At 35.8% G+C, this 16,893-nt stretch overlaps 1 long non-coding RNA gene across 1 annotated transcript; it reads right to left on the reverse strand.

Moving 5' to 3' along the window:
* Positions 1-14,935: 14,935 nt before the first annotated feature.
* On the reverse strand, positions 14,936-16,465 carry LOC117664331 (uncharacterized). Its single transcript, XR_009622022.1, has 3 exons — positions 16,238-16,465; positions 15,180-15,254; positions 14,936-15,017 (listed from the first exon to the last, which is right to left on the reverse strand). It is a non-coding gene; the product is annotated as an uncharacterized LOC117664331 (long non-coding RNA).
* Positions 16,466-16,893: the final 428 nt, after the last annotated feature.

A 16,893-nucleotide genomic window follows, 5' to 3' on the forward strand; every position in this document is an offset into this window, starting at 1 on the left:
TAGCCGCAGATATAGCATACGTAATCTGCTTTATCTTGACAAGATTTCGGTCTGTAGGTGAGGAACAATAAACACATCTGCTTAGAAGAATCACAATGTATTCTTCTTAATTTTTGGAGCCAGTTAGGACTTCGATAATAAGCAGTTGGCAATTAATTGCCAGAAAACTAAAGGACTTTTCTTTTTGAAAAAAAAATGCTTAAAATGAAAGTGGACCATTCCAGAGAAAAGAAATTGAATTAGCATTTAAAACTTTGTGGAAGGGGTTTCTAAATGTTACTGGATCTTGGAAAATTCATATAGATCATACAAAACAATAAGCACTAAAGAATTCAGCAGGAAAATTAAATTTATTTCATGTGCAAGTCAAATAATACCAGTATATTCCTGAAACACTGAAGTTATTTGAGGGAAAAATTATAGGCAAAATATTTTATGGCACAGGTCCATTGCCTAATTATATACCTCTATAAATGTTTCAAAATGCTTTCTACAATAAATTCTCCATGTACTTAAATATATATCAAATGCATCACTAGAGGTAAGATAATTGAAAGTAGAAACAAAAGCATGTATCTGTATCCATATTTTAGCATTGTTTTAATTCCCATTTTTTTCCCCAACAGGTTTTACTCTGTTAGTTTTAATGGGTTAATTTCAGTATCACATTATTAGTATTTTTTTAAAAAAAAACTGCCTTTTTTGACTTACCCTTTGATTAGTTGTTGTTTTTAGAATATAAACATGTCATATTTTTAGGATATATTATTAATACCAATACCAGGGGTGGGTTCTACTTACCTTTACTACCAGTTTGCAGCGGGGCCACGTGCGCGCGCTCGCTTCTCTCGTGCGCGTGTGCGCTCTTCTGCGCAAGCGCAGAAGCTTTTTGATGACATTCGGGTCAGTGGGCAGAGCCTCTTGCCAGTTTTACTACCGGTTCTATAGAACCGGTGCGAACCGGGGGCAACCCACCACTGACCAATACCATTATTAATATCAAACAGTGGAATGCATTTAGTGCACGCACATATGATGTGGCAAATTTAGTGCATTTTCCACATCATATGGACTTACAATCTACACTTATATCTCCTGCTCAGCAGTGACCCAGTTTTACAGCCAGAAATGGTGTTAACCCAAAATCATTTCTCAATGGTAAAATAGCCTAAAATCTTTTCTCCAGGTAAATCTATCCCCGAGATTCAACTTCAGTAGAAACCACCCAATGTATCTTCTTGTACTGCTCACATGATCAAGGTAGACATCAATGTTCTCCTCTGTTCCTTGTTGGAACATATGCCAGGATCTTCCTTTCCTCTTTTTAGATAGCAAGCCCAACATTACCTGTAATGTAGCTAAATTTTGTGTCATGGCTATTAAAGTCTGCAAAAAATTACTATAGAATTGAATCTGGGGTAATGAATAATAAATATTATACCTCAGGGTAAATTATATCACATGTTGAGTTATTGGGATTTTACATATGGTTTCTATCACTTGGATTATGCTACATTATTGCAATGCAATTTTGTTGCCCAATTCTTTTTATTGTTCTGATCATGGATTCAATAAATGCAGTATTTGTCTGTCTTTCAAGAGGATGCAGAGTCTGAAAACTTAAGATATTGAAGAGCATTATCCAAACTTGCATAGAAACAAATCTCACACTTTCTCCCCAGTTACTTCTAAAAGAACTTTAGGAAGTTGCTTAAGAAAAATATTGGCTCTAATCAAACTGTAGTTAGTAATTTTGATTTAAAAAGAAAGAAAAGGTTTAAGAAGCATGTTATCTTATTTACATTTGACGGCAGAAAGACAACCACACTTATTATTCTTCAGAAATTAATGGGAAAATAGATCCATTGCTTTCAGTTCAATGTACTAGATCTGTATTATCTATGTATGAATCGTATCATTACCACAAAAAACACAAAGATTCACATTCAATGAAAAAAATTTCTGCCATTGTAAGAGTTAACCACCAGATGGCAGGTTAACCCAAAATATGTCCTATTTTGTCCTTCAACCTAGGTCCTAGGGTAACAATTGACAATTTACAACAAAATCAACTGTTTGTTTCATTTTTTTTTATTTATTTGCATCCCATCTTTATTACCCTGTTTTCCCCCAAATAAGACATCCCGTGATAATAAGCCCAATTGGGCTTTTTGAGTGCATGGCAATAAGGCCAAGCGCTTATTTCAGGATTCAAAAAAATATAAGAAAGTGATAGTGAGCAGATCCTGCAAATGTCTTACCTTATATGTACACTTATCATGTTTGTGTTTTATTTTTATAATTATAATTATAATACATTGAAGTTGGCATTTAATTTCATTGTACGAGGTGCAATGACAATAAAGTAAACGAAACGAAACGAAACCATGTGATAAGATCATTGTCTTTTCAAAGAAGATTATTTTCTGTCATGGTTCATATGACTTTCTATGATCACAATCGACAAAAAATTGCATATGAAACTTCATCAATAGCTTTTTTTTTTATTAGAAGAAAAGCAATAGTGCCCTTTTTAAATATTGCTTTTTGCCCACTTCTTAAAGATGTAATACTGAAAACTGTGCCAAAACAGTTCTTGCCAAGGATTTTTCAAATGATGTGTTTGTGAAACCATGTAAAAAGGCTGGATATAGTAATGGGATAGTGGACTTCCTTTTTAAGGAAGATTTGTTTTAAGGCAATTACAATAATCAAACAGTGGTGAAATCCAATTTTTTTTACTACTGGTTCTGTGGGCGTGGCTTAGTGGGCATAGCAGGGGAAGGATACTGCAAAATCTCCATTCCCACCCCACTCCAGGGGAAGGATACTGCAAAATCCTCATTCCCATCCCACTCCTGGGGGAAGGATATTGCAAAATCCTCATTCCCATCCCACTCTGGGGCCAGCCAGAAGTGGTATTTTCTGGTTCTCCAAACTACTCAAAATTTCAGCTACCAGTTCTCCAAACTGCTCCAAATTTCCACTACCAGTTCTCCAGAACCTGTCAGAACCTGCTGGATTTCACCCCTGTAATCAACATATAGCTGGAAGGTGATTTAAGGATTCTATAAATAATTTTATTTTAAAATGTGAGAAAATGCATTTAAATCAATTACATTAATAAACACAACTGTTATGAAATAATGCAATAAATGTCACAATTGAGAACCCTCTAATCAAAAAGAGAAATATAGTTGACACATAAACTCCTAAGCACAAGCCTAATTCTGATGAAAGATAAGAGATGAGGCTGCTTTTACTATGAGGCCTTCTATACAAGGAAACCTCAGCTGGTCTTATAAAGCCAGAATCTAGGGCATGCTTGCGGATCTGTACAATATTGATGTATGCTTGTGCCAGCAGCATCTATATATGAGGGTACTGCCACTTCAGAATAAAAAAAACTCTGCTTCAAAAACAAGAATGCTTCACTGCCTTATGATTGAAGGAGAAGCCTTTTCCGTACTTTATGTCATAGTGACATGCTAAGTTGATGAGGTAAAGAAGCCCCAGTATAGCAAGGGATATTGGTCATTATAACAGGAACAGAAATACCAGAAACATCAATACCTCTTATTCTTATGAAGGAGGAAGGGATGTCCTCTTGTTGTTGTAGAAGTAGGAAAAAGTACATGATTACTAGCTGGCAAGCAAACATTAATTGATTGAAAACTCTGTGTGCTCAGTTATGGGCCCCCACATAGGAAACTGACTGGCTGCTGAAAGGACTATGTTTCAACAGTTCCAAGAAGATTCCACCACCTATTTGCACTATTCAGGTGACCCTGAGGGCACAGATAAACCTCCAAGTGGCCTCAACAACTCTTTGAAAGAGTACTAATGACCAGATGACTGCAAGGAATATTAATCCTTCCATTCTCCACTATTCAGTCAGAATTGAAGAAACTTCTATTTGAGAAGCAAAATGTCTTCAAGAAAAAACAAAGTCCAGTTGCCTTTGGGTGCTAGGGTGGGAGAAAGCACCTTTGAGACAACCATGATCTGGATGAGTGAGAATCTTCATTGACAAACCAAAAAGCTAAATAAAGTTTTGATCTAAGAAGTGGATTTAAGGATAAAGAGTCCAGGTTAATTTGGAATATTGACTTTTACTACAAAATTTTGGAATAACCTATAAAAAATAAACAACTTCTCATGGGAAACAGACTCATTTTTGTTATCCTGTCAATTGCAAATTATAACAAATATAAGTGATGATTTTAGAAACTGGAGATTAGAGAGGACTAAGGATTTTAAGTAGAAGGAAAAAAATAAAACAATATAACATTGGAAATATTAAAGCAAAGAAGAATAGAACCAGAAGCTAGGTTTTCTGTTTTAACAGATCTTATTACTGATCTTTTCCCTATACAGGGTTATATGACTGTTTTTGTGATAATTGATTTATTTACTAAGATGTAGCCGTGGTGTCGCAGTGGTTAGAATGCAGTACTGCAGGCCACTTCTGCTGCCTGCTGCTTGTCTGCAATTTGGCAATTTAAATCTCACCAGACTCAAGGTTGACTCAGCCTTCCATCCTTCCAAGGTTGGTAAAATGAGGACACAGATTGGTGGGGGCAATATGCTGACTTTGTAAACCACTTAGAGAGGGCTGTAAAAGCATTGTGAATTATATAAATGAAGAATACAGGTCTAAATGCTATTGCTATTTACTCTTTGTATGGGCCTTTCATTGGTTTTTTTTTCTTTCTTTGATTTATATGCCGCCCTTCTCCAGAGACTCAGGGCGGCTTACAATGCGTTAAGCAATAGCCTTCATACTTTTGTATATTTATACAAAGTCAGCTTATTGCCCCCACAGTCCAGGTCCTCATTTTACCTACCTTAGAAAGGATGGAAGGCTGAGTCAACCTTGAGCCTAGTGAGATTTTTCAGTTCACAAGACTGAACAACTATTTCTATGCACTGTTTTTAGGTAAAGAGTCTTGTCAATCATAAATCATGCCTAATAGCTCTCAATTTACATCCAAACACTGGAAAATCTTATTTTCACTATTAGACATTCAGATTCATTTGTAATCCAGTCTTTTAGTCCAAAATGAATAAACAGAGATAATGAACCAAATTCTTAAACAGTATTTGAGGTCCTATGTCTCTTATCAGCAGGACAGTTGAACTAAACCTGTTGCTTCTTGTAGAGTTTGCATATAAAAACTCAGCACATTCCTTCACATCCTTGTCTCTTTTTTTAAGCAATCTGGGGTTACATCACTATGTCTTGCCCTCCAGAACTCATAGAATCATAGGGCTAGAAGGAACCTTGGAGGTCTTCTAGTCCAACCCCCTGTCCAAGGCAGGAGAGCTTATTGTATCCCAGATAAATAGTTGTTCAATCTTTTCTTGAAGACCTCTAGCAATGGAGCATCACAACTCTGGGAGACAAGCTATTCCACCATTCACTGTTCCTCACATCGTGGATTTTCTACCTAAGAGATAGGCTTCTTGCATTTCTTAAGGAAGAGCATAAATCTGCAGATATTAGCAGCTAAAGAATGTGAAGATTGTTGTGGAAAAATTGGTGTGGCTTTCTTTTTCTTTTTACTTTCTGCCTACTCATCTTAAAATCTGGATTTAAGATTTGTTAGCTGCTTCCTTATCATCATCAAAAAAATCAAGTGGCCATTCATTTGTTTCTGTGAAGATTCATCCAGTGTTCCATTGGACACTGCTGGTCTGGGATGAGCCATCATGCCCCTTGTACTCTAAATGTTCCCCCCCACACACACAAACACACACTCCCCATACTGGTGGACAAAGAAGGAGAATATGAAGTGGAATAAATTCTTGATTATAGATGCAGGAGGTAACATTTGAAATATTTGACTCACTGGAATCTGAGAGATCATGGAAAAGTACAACAGCTGTCCGTATCTCATGCTGTGTATGCCAGTATCGTATGAAATTCCCATACAAGTCCATTGCTTGTGATTTGCCACTGCTGTCACCGCTATCAATAGCTAGTGAATCCCAAGCTAAAGAGGACTCTATGCTTCTGATCACAATAGACTCTCCAGCACAGGTTGCTGTGATACAAGAAGGGAGGGGAGATTTTCCAGCTCCATCTGACTCTGCAAGGCAAGACTTGTCTAGTGATCTTGGAGAGCTTCCAAACAAGGGTGGAGGAAGTTTATTGTAGTTGTGGTCTGTGGTTGATTCCCAAAGCAACTTGCCAGTGTCTTCTTTGTGTGAAGGAGAGGAGACTGGTTTTGATGGGGGAAGTAGAGGAATATGGAACTAACCTTGAAGAAGGAATGCAAAAATGATTAAGCAAATATCTTCTTAGCCCTGGGTAGAACAAGAGCGTGAGAAAGAAACTGACTTACCCTGACTTAATTCTCTTTAGTTTAGGAGGGGGCAGAGGAAAAAATTGGTCCCTTCCAAAATTTTGCTGCTATAATATGCAATAGAGTTTCAGTGGTCCTGAAATTCTAGAATTGTACTGTATATAATAGAGCTATAATTGTATCATATATAATAGAGCTAAAGTATACAATTATAAAGTTTCAGTGATCAGTTCTTGTTCAGATTTACTGTGAAAGGACAACACGCATACTGTATGTCCAACATCTTTAACCAATCTAGTATACTATCATCTTGAATGAAACTATCAAATCTTCAAAAATCCATTAATGCTGTTAGTGATTATCCAGATTTTTTGTACCCTTGATATAGGAGCTATAATTTGGGTTGGATAACACTATACCTAAAATGTAAATTCTTTTAGAATTTCCATAAAATATATATTATGTTAGAACAATCCCATTAAAATATAATGGTCTGAAAATACTGTATATGAAAACAAAATTCCCAACTTCCTAGATCAAGAGTCCCTGCATACAGTCACTGAAGCCCTGATCATCTCATGTCTGGACTATTGCAATGCACTCTACATGGGCTACCCTTCAAGAGAATTCAGAACTATAAATGGTGCAGAATGCAGTGGTGCAAGCAATTTTTGAGGCCCCTAGTTGGCTCATGTTACACCCTTTTCTGTGAGCTCATTTGCTTCCAGGTACAATTGACCATTGTCACCTTTAAAGCCCTTCATGGCATGGGTCCAGGCTATACGAGGAACCATTTCACCCCAATGGGATTGGCCTGCCCTACTCCTGCCAGCAGAAAAGGCATGCTATGGACCCCTTCAATCAAGGAATTCCAACTTCCAAGGTTAAGGAGAAGAGTTTTTTCTACTGTGCCTCCTAACCTTTAGAATATCATACTCCACAAGGTAAGATCCACACTGACCCTCATTACATTCCATAAGGACTTGAAGACCTGATTCTGTCAGTTAGCCAGGGCTTCAAGGAGGGGGGGGCATATTATTCTGGAGGTGGCTATCAGATTAGGAGAAGATCCCATCTCTCTCCTTGCTCTTCTTGCTCCTTTCTCGTCCCTATCTTTTAATGATATATTATCGTCCATTACACAATCAGTCAGAGTTTCAAACTGGATTTGGCATTTTTGTCCACCTATCGAGTCCTTCTCAAAGACTGGGATACGCAGATGGGGATGTTTATGGTTTTAAAGGTATGGTCATAGGATGTAGGCTGTTCTGAGCAAAGCTGCCTTTTGCAATTGACTGATACTGATGTTGTCAATGTCAGTAGTGTTCAATTGATACAGTTGTTTGGGGATTATTATTGTTGTTTATTCATTAATTAATCCCTTTAATATTTGCTAATTTTATTTGTAAGATACCCAGAGATGAGTAGCACATAAACAAACAAACAAACAATATTCAATAAACTAGAGTGCTGACATGTAATATAAAACTGGGTCCAACAGTTTTATAATGCTGTTCTTGGTCAATATGTAGGCTTGTAATATTTGTTCTCATTACCACTTTATTATCCTCCTCTTCTGAATGGCATAGTTTTCTAATAAGTTAGGTACAGGAGTCCACAATAATTTAATGAGATAATAATAATAAATTACAGGACAGAAATTATAATAAATATTAATTTACTTCTCCATTCCTGCTTTTTCTTGCTTAATTGAATAGGTGTTGCCGTGCCTCATTGGTATTTATGCAATTAGAAGCTAAGTACCCCAACCAAAGCTGCTAATAACATTTGCTTTGTGAATTCATTTGAGCATTACATAAGGATAGTACTTTTAACTTCTCACGGGAACTTGGAAAAATATATTTCTGAATATCATTTACTTAATGCATTATTTCTCTCCAGGATACCGTCAAAACATGTCCTTGCAGGAATGAAGCCAATCAAATATATGAAGAAGTCCTAAATCAGTTTCAGATAATAAATGTGTTTTCACTTAGTAATTTGGCTACTGAAAATGCTGGCGATCCCTTTAACTGGTTGACAGTGTTTAATTTGAATGCATATGTGGAATCGAGCTAATCTGGAAGCTGTTCGTTCATTCATTCATTCATTCATCCTATTCATTCACGTGTTCTTGATAGTGGTTCAGGCACCAGGCTAGAAAGCAGCAGACCATGAGTTCATGTCCTATTTTAGACATGAGAGCTAGATGGGTGACTTTGGGCCAGTCACTTTCTCTCAGCCCAATCCACCTCACAAGGTTGTTGTTATGGGGAAAATAGGACAAGAAAGCTGTGTTGGATATTCACTGCATTATTGGATATTCACTGCTGCTACCGACGACCTCCCATCGACCCGTGCGCTCCCACAGAGAGGGCCTCTTCAGGGTGCCATCAGCCAAACAATGTAGGCTGGTGACCACCAGGGGGAGGGCCTTCTCTGTGGGGGCACCTACCCTCTGGAATCAGTTGCCCCCAGAGATAAGGAGAATCCAAGACCTCAGTGCCTTCCGCCGTGCCCTTAAAACCCACTTTTTCCAGCAAGCCGGGCTGGCTTAAGAAGAAATTTTTAAATGTTTTAATTGGTTTGTGATTTTTAATTTTTGGGCCAAATTTATATATATTTTAACTGTTTTTTTAATATTTGTATTTCATATTCTTAATTCTGGCTGTACACCGCCCTGAGTCCTCAGGGAGAAGGGCGGTATATAAATTGGAAATAAAATAAATAAAATAAAATAAAATAAAATAAAAAATAAGTTATTTTTAAAAATAATACAAGTGGAATACAAATAAATAAATAATAAAATATAAGGAATCTTTTCTTCTGTAGTTTTTGGAACCAAGAATAGTTTCAAGGAAACAGTTTTTCAACTCTCTGGCAGCTTTAAACAGCCCCAGTATAGTCAAGGTATAGTCAATTCAGCTATAGTGGTAGTCAAATAAAGGATTTTGGATACCAATATTTGAAGGGTGTCTTCCTCAATTATGATATATAAACAGTCTGGAGTGAAATTATTGCTTCTTGGATGACCTGAATTATGTGTCATTTTCCCCTGAACCCAGATCCCAGCAAAGTCATCATTCTTACCTTGCATCCCAGTACAATCATAGTGCTAACATCTATGTCCCCTCAGTATTCTACTAGAAGGGGCATTTAACTCTAACAATTGCACTTTGACTGTTAGTCACAAATTTGATACAAAATCCCTAACCCTTGCAGGGGAAAGAAAAGTAATATATGGTAATAGACTCACAATTACAGAATAACAGTTGAAAGGGATCTTGGAAGGTTTCCCCTGCTCAAGTAGGAAACCCTATACCATTTCAGACAAATGGTTGTTCAATCTCTTCTTTAAAACCTCTAGGCTTGGAGCGCCCACAATTTCTGGAGGCAAGTCATTCCACTGATTCATTGTTCTCACTGCCAGGAAATTTCTCCTTACTTCTAGGTTGGTTCTCTCTTTGATTAGTTTCTTGTCCTGCCTTCAGGTGCTTTGGAGAATAGGTTGACCCCTCTTCTTTTTGTCAGCCCTTTAGTTGTTTTTTTAAAAAATCTCATGGAACCATCCAAATAGGAATTAATTACTAGATCTTTGTGAAGGACCCCATAAATTTCAATTTTGTAGGCATCTAGTAGATATCATGACGATCTGTGACATGATCCCACACATGATGCAAATTGAATATTTTTCATCATTTGTGTGATGATGTTATGATATCACCTCTCTTTGCCCATGGTGGAATAAGTTTTCCCCCATAACATTTATAAAAGGAAAAAGTTGAGGAGTTATAGATAATGAAAATGACAAAGATAGAAATAGATAGAAAGATAGATAGATAGATAGATAGATAGATAGATAGATAGACAGACAGACAGACAGACAGACAGACAGACAGACAGACATCATAGCATCCGTTTTATCATTTAAAAGATAGCTGTCATATTCTCGTCAAACTGAATAATAATTTTTGAAGCATTCACACTTCTGTGGAAATGTAGACAGCCCAATATTAAATGTCTAACATATTGTGATGAATGGTAAGATTCTGCAGAATGGTCTTTTCTTTAGTTTGTCAAGGTTAATTTATAAGCACTTTGGGACAATCTCCAGGACTCCCAATATTATTATTTTTTTTTAGAAATTTTATTGAGATTTTTTAAAGAACAAAAAAGAAATAAAAAGAAAAAACAAACAAACATTCAAACAATAACGTAGAACACATAAATATAATATACATTTTCAATTTGTATCGGATGTGCAGTGTTTTAACTATTTACATAAATAATACTTGGTGACATTTTAACTCACTTTTAACCAATATTTTACACACCTTTAGATCTTTCTTTCATTTTATCATGCAACCACTTGTACCACCTTTCCCACACCATATAGTAAACTGACTTTTCATCATTTAATTCATAAGTTAATTTAGTCATCTCTGCGCACTCGAGTATTTTCTTAATTGTAAGCTCTTCTGGTGGTTGATTTTTCTCTTTCCAGTACTGTGCGTATGCCAATCTAGCGGCTCCCAATATTATAGCTTCTCATCTCATTTTTTCCTGAAATATTTTCCCTTCCCCTTTCAAAGGCTGGCATTTGCAAATGAAAGAATGAGGCATTTTAACAATTTTTATGAATCTTTCCATGAACAATTATAAAAAGACAATGCTGGAGACATTGGAGAAATATTTTATGTTATGAGCCGCCCTAAGTCTTCGGAGAGGGGCGGCATACAAATTGAATTAATAAATTAAGTTGCTTGGTAATTCTGAAAGTCCCAATCCAATTGGAAGGTAGCAATATGGGAGAAGATTGCTGTAGGAAATAGCATTCAGCCAAATAAGTGGTTAGAAAAGTGAACTTTTCCTCTTCCCTTTCAAGATGGATTCTCATTCAGCAACACTAGAAACATTGACTAGAAATGTGCATACCATGAAAGTTTGAGTGTTACCTGCTGTGAGTTTTCTAACTAATAGTGTATATTCACTAATTGACTTTCCTGATAGTGACAGGATGAAATCTTTGTGATGAATGGAAGTCCAGTTCTAGGATCATAGAATATGGTCAAATACATCCTCAATACCTCAACTACAGAACAATTTATAAGCAGATGCATTTGATATAGGACTTTTAGCGTATGGTCCCTTAATATTCATTATTAATGAAGACTTATGTTTTAACATAGTTCAAGCTTTCTTTTACATTCAATAGATTCTGCAAAAAGTAGCTTAACTACTGCAGGCTACTTCTACTGACTGTCGACTGCCTGCAATTTGGCAGTTCGAATCTCACCAGGCTCAAGGTTGACTCAGCCTTCCAACCATCCGATGAGGGTAAAATGAGTACTCAAATTGTTGGGGGCAATATGCTGACTCTATAAACTGCTTAGAGAGGGCTGTAAAACAGTATATAAGTTTAAGTGCTATTGCTATTGCTATTAACTGTACCAAACTAATTGAAGCTACCTTTTTTTTAAAAAAAAAATGACTGATTTTGCTCGATATTATGGTATGGTATATTAAGGTATCTTATCCTTTACTACAGTGATCCAATTATATTTAACTGGACAAGTCTAACTCATGAGAAATGTATTTCTTTTTGGGAATTGGATTTGTTTTGCTTTTTAAATATAGATTTCATGCGCATTACTCAAAAAGATGGAGTAAGTGTATTTATTTCATTTGAGCTCTTGGTCTTAGCTTTGTTCTACCTGATAGGTAAGTATAATGTCATAAGCCACTTAACTAGGATAAATCCACTTACAGAACTCTACATTTTATTTAAGATTTCTCAAGACATGCAATGTTCACAGCATAGAATAATATAAAATGAAATGAAGAAATGCACTTGTTTTCACAATGAAAATAAGAAAGAAAGAAAGAAAGAAAGAAAGAAAGAAAGAAAGAAAGAAAGAAAGAAAGAAAACTTCAGTCTAACAGAATTCATTTCAGATAAATACTTTTATTATTGCTCAGTACAGTTAGGAAGGGCATAGTTTGACTTGTTCATGCCTATAGAAGAATTTTTACACAGAATCATACACACACCAAAGGTACCTTTTCAGATACAGACAATAATAAATACTGAATTAAAATTGAAGATATCAAATGCATTTGGTTGTAGTCTTACATTATGAATGCATAAAGCTTGGTAGGGACGTTTTGCTTCAAAGTAAAGGGTCAAACAAAGCACCCTCCAAAATTACTTTGCAGAGTAATGTAGCCCTTGCTTATAACAACAGAGAAAAGGGATTGCTTGCTTCAATTGGACTTATTCCTAAGGCTCTTGAGGCAATGGTATAGACTATAGAAGATAGCTTCATAATGTATGTACTACAGACTTATCTTTGGGTCTGAGTGCATACACATGTCTCGGTAAAAAACATTGTTATATCTAGCTATTGTCACTAGTGAGGGTGAGGTGTCACGTTGCATCAAAATAAATGCCCTTCTGATAGAGTCCTGACAGTAGATCCAGGGTAGTGTAGATATAGGTATTAAATGGTTTGCCCATTGGAGATACGGAAGAAGAAATCATTTTCAGGAATAGCAAAGAAGTTACAATCTTTGACATGTTAGCATGTCATCTGATTCCCATACCATCTTGCTATTCGCTGTGAAGATTTTACTGCAGCTCAGATCTAAATAGTGACCATTTTTCTTTAATAGTTTCCTTTACCTTTCTCTTTAGGGAATGTAGCTATCCTCAGTAAATTCAAATTGAACCGTCGTCTAATAAGTATTTTCAACTGACAGGGTCAAACAAATTACTGAGCACTGTCACCTATTCTTAAATAATTTCAATGCCCCAGTTAAAATTGTCTACAAGTGCACACAAAGGCACACAAAGGAGTCATCAATATCTACCCCACAAATAGATATTGTGGGAATATCTAAAATTTAATCCCAATCCTGCTCAGAACCACTATAATAAATCTTTCTAACCCTGGTTTGCTAAACTGTAATTTTACTGTATTCTGAGTATGGATTGTATTCTGAGCAAAGACTGAACAAACATTAGTATCAGCCTATACAGCTGCAAATTAACACAATGATCAGCACTCCCCAAAAATCTGTTTATGGGGGGGGAAAAAAACCAGCTGCCCATTGTACTATGAAATCAAGGCAATTTCTTCAATACTAGGATTTCATGGTATTTACATAATATAACAATATTATAATATATAAAATTATAATATAAAATACAGTATAAAATTATTTTACTTATATATAATAGCAACATACGTAAAGTTTATATTTTAATTCCCTCCAATCAGTTCATCTGCTTATCTCATTTTCTATAGTCGTCTCCTAGCCAGCTAATTTTTTAGCATATTATATCTGGAATGGCTAATGTTCTTTACAGTTATAAGAACATTCCTATTAAATAGTCCAAGTGTCTTCATGTAAAAAAAACTTATATTGACAAATTTGTGTTATATTTTCTAAGATACCTCCTTATGATTAGACAAATGCCCTGAATTGGTCCACTTCTTGGTCACAGCCCCTCTTTCCTCCTTCATTTAACAAAGCAGTTTTCTAATATTTACAAAAATTTGCTGATATCCAAACATGCATCACAAGCGCTGCTACAAAGATGTCTCAGGAAGTTTGTGCATTTATCAAAGTAAGTGAAATACAAAACTACATTTTTCATGATTTGCTCTCTTTTGAAGAACTGGAATAGCAAAAGGAGATGATGAACAGCCTGAAACAATGTTACATTTAAAAAAAGCTAAATATTTTAAATTAAATTTTAAAAGTTCTCAATGTGGTTAACAATGTATGTAAACTTCTCACCACAATGAAATGAGTAGAAGGCATTCAAAGGCAGAAATATTTTAAGACAACTGTAATGATTACACCAGCCCTTAAATCAAAACAAGAACCTTGATCCATGTCTGGAATACTGATATATTATCATTATATAAAGTGACTCTGGGTGGTTTACAGGTCATAAAAAGATAAATAGAAAAGCAGTTAAAAATTTAAATCTATGCAAATTAAAAATTTAAAACTATATAAAAAGCCAGGAACCAAGAGATGAACAATTGGTTGAGGTCAACCAACCAGCAAAACTTAATTTTAATACCCCTCCAGTAGGCCAAAAGGGTGGTAATAGTTCTCAGCTCCCATGGTAAAGTGAAAAGGCTCTTCTCCTTGATCCCACCGGCTGAAATTCCTTAGCAGACAGGCCACTTCCACTGGTGCAGGTGGAGCACACTAGTCCCATTGGGATTATATCATCAAGTTCATTAATTGATTTTGTGATTTGCTAGAACAGATGTTTGCATAAGCAGGGCTTCCTAACTGGAGCAAAGGGACTTTCCACGGCAAGCTTCATATTGCTGAGACAACAGAAAGATACTGCAGCTGCTCTACTGAATCTGGGGTTTCCTGATGCAGCTACCTGCTGAGTTCCTTCAAGTTTTTATGGATCCAGGTGTTTGTGTGTGTGTGTGTGTAAGGGGTGGATTTACTGGCATATTGCAATGCATATTAGTTGTCACCTAATAAGGGCATAGACATTTTGTCTCCCAGAAGGATATATGGTATACAGGGTTTTTTTTCCTTTGATGTTGGTTTTAAGAAACAACTAAATTTAACCCTTTTTAACATAGATCTCAGGTTCTAATATGCTTCTAACCAGTCAAGCAGGATGTCGAGTTCTCCAAGGGACTTCATTGCAGCAGATGTAACATCCATCTGAAAGTTGAATAAGATAAACATTTGGTAAAAGAAAAAGCAACTTGGAATGTGATAGTAATCCCCCCAAAATATTATAGTCTTTTTAAAATTTATTTATTATTGTTAATTCATCGTAAGTAACAATTCCCATAGGACTTTAAGTTTTATATCTCTAATTACCTGCTCATAGTTGATGATGATCTGTTGATACTTAATTATTGCATCTTCCCCACAATGGCACGTATTTTGATCATGCTAGAAAAATATTTTAACAGTCAGTCATTAGAGATTTTGTATGTGTTCCTTTATTCAGTGAATGCCATATTCAGCAGTTTGAAAGTAGGAAACTGCGAGTAGATAAATGAGTACCATTTTGGTGGGCAACTGAAGGAAGTGAAAGGAGCCCCCAACTGGAGTTCCCCCTAGGCAATAGTGATATCATTGTTCAATTATTTCCATCCAGAAGCGCTCCTGATATGACTGAATGCCATCAGGCTATATTATAATGAACACATCACTCTCTCCTCTAGTGGACTTGGTGATAAGTGCTAACAAAAAAGGGAACCAAACTTATGCAACTGAAGTATTAACATACTTTGGAGAAGCAGACAACATTGGAACAAATCTTTGTAAAAGTCAAAATTACTGGAAGCAATCATGTCAAAGAAACAAACAAATAACCACTAACAGCAGTGAATGTCAAGTGTCATTCAGAAAAAAAGTAAGAAAATGAAATGCAGAATATAAAAATGTAGAATGGCCTACTTGGCAAAAGTGGAACTTCAGATGGAATACTCCCATAAGGAGAAATTGTTTCAAATATGATTTATTATGTTCAATTCATGTTCAATCATGATGCTGCCAAACCACAGTGCAAATTTAGTTCCACATATAGCACAGAGACTGCTGATTCTTTGGGGTTAGAAATGTTTACTTGGCTGCTGATTCTTATTGCTCAGTTTTTATTTTTCAATTTTACATACAGATTCTCACAATAAAGTTCACAAATACATGAATTCTTTAACCCAAATAAAATCACCCTTTTAAGTCTCTCCTTAAGTGGAGAAGAAATCAGAAGAAAGTTTAACTTCTATCCCATTCTGCTTATTTAGAGATGGGCAATCTGCACAATGTTATAGTTCAGCTTCCTTTCAGCTAAATGGTCAAACATGACAGGAAGCTGTAGCTCTCCATACAACAAATATTCAAATCTATTATCTTATTTTCAAGTGACTTACACATTCTCTGAATTTCTTCTCAGTGCTGAGGAAGGAGTTGGCTATACCACTGACTTTCCGATTGATGAGAAGGCTTTCTGTCTCACAGTGTCTGAAGACTTTGTCCAGATAAAATCTTAAGATGAGGTGAATAAGACAACATCTATCTACAGACTTGAGAAAAGAAGTTTGGATTTATTGAGTCACTGTAACAGAAAGTTACACTGTAATCTAGAATCTTGCAGATTAAATCAGGTCAGTATGAGTAATTAATTAATTAGACTGTTCATTTTTTATGAAAAGCATTTGGAAGCAGTTCAGAACTCATTTCAAGCCTTTTTCAAAAATGTTGCCTCCAGCAGCATGTTATTTGCAGATAACATTCATTAAATCATACTTCTATGGTCGTTTTCCTGTAGAAAATCATGGCAGTATTTATTCATTCAAATTATTTGATTAGCCATTTTGTGAATTTGAAGATAGTGTTGAAAGGACAAAGCGAGAAATCATTGATTGCCCTGTAGAACTCGCTTTTTCTCCCCACGAAAAATCTGATCTTTCATGAAGCATAATCCCAAGAATGGTTATATTGTAATAAAGCTACTCATGCTCCATGGATTTAAAGTTGCAGTTCTGTGTCTGGGATTACTTCAGAATAATTCTCCATGAGATTTCCT

Source organism: Pantherophis guttatus, chromosome 3, assembly GCF_059756535.1.
Source record: "Pantherophis guttatus breed Tessera chromosome 3, ASM5975653v1, whole genome shotgun sequence".
NCBI lineage: Eukaryota > Metazoa > Chordata > Lepidosauria > Squamata > Colubridae > Pantherophis > Pantherophis guttatus.